General features: G+C 46.7%; 1 non-coding gene across 1 annotated transcript; it reads left to right on the forward strand.

Moving 5' to 3' along the window:
* The first annotated feature begins 1,052 nt into the window (after positions 1-1,052).
* TRNAP-UGG (transfer RNA proline (anticodon UGG)) lies at positions 1,053-1,124 on the forward strand. The gene has a single exon. It is a non-coding gene; the product is annotated as a tRNA-Pro (tRNA).
* The last annotated feature ends 6,761 nt before the right edge of the window (positions 1,125-7,885 follow it).

A 7,885-nucleotide genomic window follows, 5' to 3' on the forward strand; every position in this document is an offset into this window, starting at 1 on the left:
GTGGCACAACGTTATTTAACCAGTGAAAAACACCAGTTACTTATTCAAATCTGTGAAAACTGGCTATTTGCCCACTTTGATGTCCGTTCTGATACCCAGAACCCATTTGGGCAATGAGATCAGTGGCAAAACGTCATTTAACCAGTGAAAAACACCAGTTACTTATTAAAATCTGTGAAAATTGGCTATTTGCCCACTTTGATGCCCGTTCTGATGCCCAGAACACATTTGGGCCAGGATATACTGACCTGAATTTGATGCAGGCCATCACTATGTATGTAATGGTGGCATGAGATCAGTGGCCCAACGTCATTTAATCCCTGAAAAACACCAGTTACTTATTCAAAACATCAAAATTGACTGCCCATTTTAATGCCCGTTCTGATGCCCATAATCCATGTGGGCCAGGATAGAGTGACCTCAATTTGATGTGGGGCACCCTGATCTGTGTGTCTGCAGTGTGAGATCAGTTTCCCAAAGTCATTTAACCCTTTCAATAATGCCCTTCAGTGCCCACTTTGATGGTCATTTTTGCGCCAGTTTTATAAATTGTGTAGCTACATATTCACATCAGGACACCTTGCTGCACTGTATTTCATTATTGCAATTTTTATTTTTGTTGTTAAACCTGTAACAAACAGAAAAAAAGAAACTGCCGAATAAGAAACCAACTTCAGTATTGTTCTGTTCTATGTGTTTACATCCAGCCACCGTTAGAATTTGTAACAGCTGATCGGTGGTGGTGTCGGACCTCCAACAAATTGATATTGATGACCAATCCTAAAGATAGATCAATAACGTGACAGGGCAACCTGTTACCCCTTTACTTTCTGCAACAAATCTGATGTGTGAGAATTTACCCGTAAAAAGGTATTTCATTGTCAGTCATATGATATTGCTAGGATCTGCCATCACTTTTTGAAGAGCGGAGATCCAAAGTCTGGAACTGCCATTGATCCAACTTTTCCTTCCATGATGACACACTTGGTCGTCCACAGACTGAGCCTAGTCACATAAGCCTGACCAAGTCACATAAACCTTACCAAGCATATGGCTCGTTGGTCTAGGGGTATGATTCTCGCTTTGGGTGCGAGAGGTCCCGGGTTCAAATCCCGGACGAGCCCTTTATTTTGTTTTTACAAAAATTTTAGAGTGGTTTTCTGGTGAAATTGTAAAAGTAACAAAAAAGAAGTCTACATTTCCTTAAAACTCTGTAATGAGTGTGAGCTGCAGTATTAAACACCGTGCAGAGACAGGAGTGCAACTGAATAGAAAAAAAATAATGTAATAAAATACGTGCCAGGACCTGAACCGCCTTGCAGATTGGTGGTGATCCATGCCCTGACACCCCCAACAATTGCTCCAAACAATGGTTACACGTGCTGTTTAGGAAGCAGGAGCTCAGCTCTTGTAGCAGCATGCACGGAGCGGAGTATGGGGCGCACAGAATTCTTACTGAGCTATACAGCTGCCAGTGTACAAACGTATGCAGAGTACTTCTACTTCCTGAACCGCACCTATGTGACAAGTGTTTTGAGCAAGTTGTGAGGGTCTCAGGACACAGACCACCACCGATCTGCAGGGCATTTTAGGCACTATCACCTGTTAGAAAAAAAAATGTAGGTAACACTTTATACCATTAAAGCAAAATCACGCACATGTACGCTCTGATAGAATATAAGTTTTTGCCACGGACCTACGTGCGTGAAAAGGCGTTGTGCCCGTGCTTCTGGTGCATATGCTGGGACCGGAGTACTAGCTCTGATCCCAGCACTTCAGCCCCTTAGATGCAGTAGTCAGTAGTGACAGCAGCATCTGATCTAACAAAAGGAGAGGAGATGACTTCCTCCATCAGCTTATCACCTCCCCCTTCCGCGAGATCATGGGGATCCTTTGGGTTGTTATGGCAACTGCAGACTTAACAATGACCACCAAATCTGTATTAGACCTGAAGGCTCCCATACACATTAGAGTAACGTTGGCCACACATGCCGATATCAACAGTTTAATGCATATGGAGTCCTACTGAATCTCCCCCCCCCGACAGATGATGTATGAGGTCAGGACAGAAGGATTTGGAATGTCTGATTTTGGTCTGACGATTCTATTATTCTCTAACAGATAAGCTGCCGCAAGAGATGTCTGGCAAAAGCTCTCTCATAGACGACAGAGGAGAGTTCAGCCAACCGAGCGTTCCTGTGTATGGAAGAGATTCTTCATCCGACAGTTACAGGTCCATCTCACTAAATTAGAATATCATCAATGCATAAAGTGAAACTCATATATTATATAGAGTCATTACAAACAGAGTGATCTATTTCAAGTGTTTATTTCTGTTAATGTTGATGATTATGGCTTACAACCAATGAAAACACAAAAGTCATTATCTCAGTAAATTAAAATAATTAACAAAAAACACCTGGAAAGGCTTCCTAAGCGTTTAAAAAGGTCCCTTAGTCTGTTTCAGTAGGCTCCACAATCATGGGGAAGACTGTTGACTTGACAGATGTCCAGAAGGCATTCATTAACACACTCCACAAGGTCCCAGAGTTCCAATTTCCATTTGGAAATCAAGGTCACAAAGAGTCTGGAGGAATAAAAGGGTATAGGAAGCGACTTAAATAAGTTGTCCACTACTTGGACAACTCCTGGTCACCCTTTACGCTTGGCCCCGTTAAAAAAAACAAGCTTATAATTCCTCCCATGCTGGCGCCGTTCCAGCGGGGTCAGTGCTGTCGTGTGGTTGTTGTGATACATGACCCCAGAGCCCAATCAGCGCTGTCATCACTGTCTCCGCCTCCTGTCAAATTGAACATGAAGAGGAAGTCAGCGATCAGCTGCAGCCTGGACTCCCTCCTGATGTTCGATTTGTCTGAAGGCGAAGACAGTGATGCCAGCACTGATTGGACACCAGCGTCACATGTCATTCCACCACACCAGAGCTCCGGGGAGAGCGAGTGCCGGCACCGCGGGAATGGCGCCGGCACTGGAGGGGAGTATAAGCTTTTCTATTTTATCGGGGCCAAATATTTAGATCAAGAACGGGTTGTCCTAGTAGTGAACAACCCCTTTAACTATGGCAGGCACAGTAAATATTCAGGAGAGTGATCAATAACCTGGTGCAAATACTCATTTATGTACAAAAAAGAAAGATGCACTAGTATAGAACACATCCAAAATAGCCTAAAGGCAACATATGTAAAAATAATAAACTTTATTAATAACACATTATTATACAGAAGAAAAAAAGAACTAACATATTAAAAACATCTAAAAAATACACGAAATCACAGTCATAGCCATAATGAGGCCTGTGTGTTACCACAAGGACCAGTAATACATAAACAGAACAACATTATTCTCAAATAAAATTGTCCTATGGCCCAGAATACATCCTAAATAGTGTTGAGCGAACATGCTACTCGGGATGTTCGGCGAGCACCGAGCATTTCCGGGTTACTCGGGCGGGAGCTCGGGTCTCCGCCCTGCATGTTTGGCGCTCTTTACAGAGCCAATGAACATGCAGGGATTGCCAGCCAGTCACTGTAATGCTGCAGCCATGTTGGTTGTGGGCATTACAGTGATTGGCTGGCCGCACAGCGTCACCTCGAGTATTTAAAACCGGGCGCCGCCATCTTGGACACAGTCGCTCCGGATTAGACAGTGTAGGGACAGCGCTGCTGATTTAGGGAGAGATATAAACTGCGAATAGTGTAGGGTCTGTAAAGGCTGCCAGAACAAACAAACAGTCCTTTTCAGGACTAATATCCATCCCAGATACCAGGCAGGCAGGCTGTATAGGAGACACAGTGGTTATACCAGCAAACGCTGCATTACAGTCCTGTGTGCTCCTGTTGCTGAAATTGCTGGACTTAGCACCAGATGTCGGGGGCCAGGAAAAATCCTTTTTTTTTCATCTAAATCCTCCTTTTTTTTTCCTCCTTCACACTGTACAAATACCCGTCTTATTAACCTTTTGGTGTCCCCCCCCCCCCAAAAAAAAAAGCGTGTCTGATTTTTCAGACACAAATATAACTGTTGAAAATAGTCTGGTGTAGGCTAAAGAAACAGAAGTGTTGTTTTGCACTTCCACGGTTCAAACCTCTGTATTATCCATTTTGGGCCATTTGTATCTAAAAAAAAAACAGTTTGAGTGTGTCGCTCACTGTTCTATATATTTAAAAAAGTCTGGTATACCCCAGTAAACAATAACTGTGGTTTTGCCATCCCACGGTAAAAAAATCTCTATTATTCAGGTTTTGGTATATTTTCCGTAAAGAAAAACAGTAGTGTCTCCTGACTGTTGTGACACAAAAATATATCTGTTGAGAATAGTCTTGTGTAGGCCCGACATCCCAGTGTGGTTTTGCAGTTCCACGGGTCAAATCGCTGTACTATCCAGTTTTGGGCCTTTGGTATCTAAAAAAAAAGCAGTTTGAGTGTGTCGCTCACTGTTCAGCCGCAAATATCTCTATTTAAAAAAGTGTGGTATACCCCAGTAAACAATAACTGTGGTTTTGCCATCCCACGGTAAAAAATCTCTATTATTCAGCTTTTGGTAGTTTTTTCCGTAAAGAAAAACAGTAGTGTCTCCTGACTGTTGTGACACAAAAATATATCTTTTGAAAATAGTCTTGTGTAGGCCAGACATCCCAGTGTGGTTTCGCAGTTCCACGGGTCAAATCGCTGTACTATCCAGTTTTGGGCCTTTGGTATCTAAAAAAAAGCAGTTTGAGTGTGTCGCTCACTGTTCAGCCGCAAATATCTCTATTTAAAAAAGTGTGGTTTACTCCAGTAAACAATAACTGTGGTTTTCCTCTTCCACGGTTCTAATCTACTCTTTATTACCCTTTTTCCATTGATAGTGCAAGTGTAAGCTATTTTACTTCATTTACAATGGGCAAGAAAAGGGACGTGGAAGTGGACGTTCTGGTGATGGTTCGTGCAGAGGACGGGGCCGTGGCCAAGGTGAAAATGTGCCACAACCAACAGCCACATCTTCTCGCTCCCACTTCTTGACCGAATTACTAGGGAAGCACAGAACAACACCAGTATTGAGAACTGATCAGTGTGAACAGGTTATTAATTGGATAGCAGATAATACTTCCAGTTACCTGGGCACCACCACCTCCGGTCTGTCTTCCACACGGTCAACTCTTAGTAGCCGTGAGTCTCGACCGCATACTCCTCCTCACCCTGATGCTCCTTCCTCCCACCATGCCGAGTGTCGTCAGACAGCAAGTGATCCCACACTTGGACACTCTGAAGAGCTGTTCACTGGTCCATTTCCATATTTGGGCCCCTCGCCTGATACGCTTGAAGTGGTGGAAGAGGAGATCCCATGTTGCGATGCCCAAATATTTGAACAGCCACGGCCACAGGAAGTCGACGTTGGCAATCTGTCACAAGAGGTGGACGATGACGAGACACAATTGCCAGGAAGTGAGGAGGAGGATCGTGGTGCGCAAGTGGAAGAGGAGGAGGTGGTGGATGATCTAGTAACTGACCCAACATGGAAGGAGGACATGCAGAGTGAGGCCAGCAGCACACAGGGGGAGGGAGGCAGAGTACCCCAACAGGCAGGAAGAAGCAGTGTGGTGGCCGCAGACAGAAGGCAGGCAACCGTTCCCCGTAACACCAACACGAGGGACGTTGCCAGTACAAACGGTAGGTCTTCCAGAGTCTGGAATTTTTTTAAAGACTCTGCTGATAACCCCAAAAAGGCCATATGTTCCACCTGCCATGCCAGCATCAGCAGGGGTGACAAAACTACCAGCCTGACCACCACCAGCATGATCAGGCACATGACAGCAAAGCACCCGACTTTGTGGGGCGAAACCCAGGGTCCACGACCAGTGTCAGCGGGTGTCACCACTGCTTCTTCCACTGTTGTGCGTGCAATAGAACCCCCTGTTGTGTGTGCAAGGCAATCCCCTGTCCATACTGCATGTAAAGATGCCCCCTCCTCTGTCTTTACTTGTTATGGCAGTTTCTCAAGAAACAGCATCAACGTCCACGTCCATGTCCCACCGAAGCATTCAATTGTCCATATCCCAGACCTTTGAACGAAAGCGGAAATTCGCAGCTAACGCCCCACAGGCCACAGTCCTAAATTCGCACATTTCACGACTGCTTGCGTTGGAAATGCTGCCTTTTAGGCTAGTGGAGACGGAATCCTTCCGCAATCTTATGGCGGTGGCCGTCCCTCGGTACTCGGTCCCCAGCCGACACTATTTTGCCCGGTGTGCCATCCCCGCACTACACAAGCACGTGTCCCAAAGCATCTGCTGTGCCCTCAACAACGCAGATACTGGGAGAGTCCACCTGAGAACGGACACGTGGACAAGTGCTTGTGGCCAGGGACGGTACATCTCTCTGACGGCACACTGGGTAAACATAGTGGAAGCCGGGACCCAGTCGGACCTTGGGACTGAACACATCCTCCCCCCACCGAGGATTGCGGGCCCTATGTCAGTCAGAGTTGCCCCCACAGTGTACAGCTCCTGCGCATCCTCCTCCTCCTCCTCATGTTCAGCCTCCATCTCAGATATCACCACATCAGTTACAAGCTGGAAGCATTGCAGTACTGCCTCCGCCAAGCGGCAACAGGCTGTGCTGAAACTCATAAGCTTAGGTGATAAACCTCACACTGCTTGTGAGTTGTGGACAGCTGTGAAAGAGCAGGCAGATCTGTGGCTGAGACTGCTGAACCTACATCCCGGCATGGTCGTGTGTGACAATGGCCGTAACCTGGTGGCGGCTCTGAGGTGAGGTGAGATCACACACATACCATGCCTGGCTCATGTGCTTAACCTCGTGGTTCAGCGGTTTCTTAAATCGTACCCCGAGTTGCCAGATCTGCTCGTGAAAGTACGCCGCCTGTCAGCTCATTTTCGCAAGTCGGCTACAGCTTCCGCCGCCCTTGCTGTGTTGCAGCAGCGTTAGAAGATTCCGGCACACCAACTGGTGTGTGATGTCCCCACACGTTGGAACTTTACCCTCCACATGTTGCAAAGGATTTGTGAGCAGAAGAGAGCAGTTGTGGAGTACCAGCTGCAACAAGGCCGTCGATATTCAGGTCAGACTCCACACATAAGACCTCAGGAGTGGACCTGGATGTCTGACATATGTACCATCCTGACAAACTTTGAGGAGGCCACCAAGATGGTGAGTGGCGATGACGCCATCATTAGTGTCAGCATCCCACTTGTCTGTCTTTTGCAACGCTCTCTGCAGAGAATTAAAGAGGAGGCATTGCAGCCAGAGTATGATGAGATGGATCAAGTAGCCGTAGCGGGCGATTACACACAGCCCAGCCTCACCTCATCGCAACGTGCATTGGGGGACAATGAGGGACAGGAGGAGGAGGAAGAAGAACAGGAGCTGCTATCATGCGTTGTAGACGGTAGTACCTGTACAAGTGTCATACTGTCGGTTCAGCGTGGGTAGCCTGAGGACACGGGGGAGGAGGAAGAGGAGGAGGAGGAAGAGGAGGAGGAGAGCATGGTCAGTCGTCATCTTGGTGAGGACACGGAAATCTTGCCCGTTACCAGTCTGGCACGCATGGCTGACTTTATGTTACGCTGCCTTAACCGTGACCCTCGCGTTGTCAAAATGTTGGGTGACAGTCATTACTGGTTGGTGACACTAGTAGACCCCCACTACAAGGAGAACTTTCACTCTCTTATTCCTGAGGTGGAGAGGTCTACAAAAATGGGGCAGTACCAGAAGGCCCTTGCTGCAGAACTCTTAAAAAAATTCCCATCTGAACACGCTAGCGGCAGAGGTCACAGTTCGTTGCCCAACCAAGACGTACAGGCGAGAGAGATGCAACTCCAATCCAGCAGAGGCAGGGGAACACTGTCAACGTTCTGGGACAGTTTTC

The sequence above is a fragment of the Phyllobates terribilis genome, unplaced genomic scaffold (assembly GCF_046119375.1).
Source record: "Phyllobates terribilis strain yellow unplaced genomic scaffold, ASM4611937v1 Scaffold_11__3_contigs__length_659146591, whole genome shotgun sequence".
Lineage (NCBI taxonomy): Eukaryota > Metazoa > Chordata > Amphibia > Anura > Dendrobatidae > Phyllobates > Phyllobates terribilis.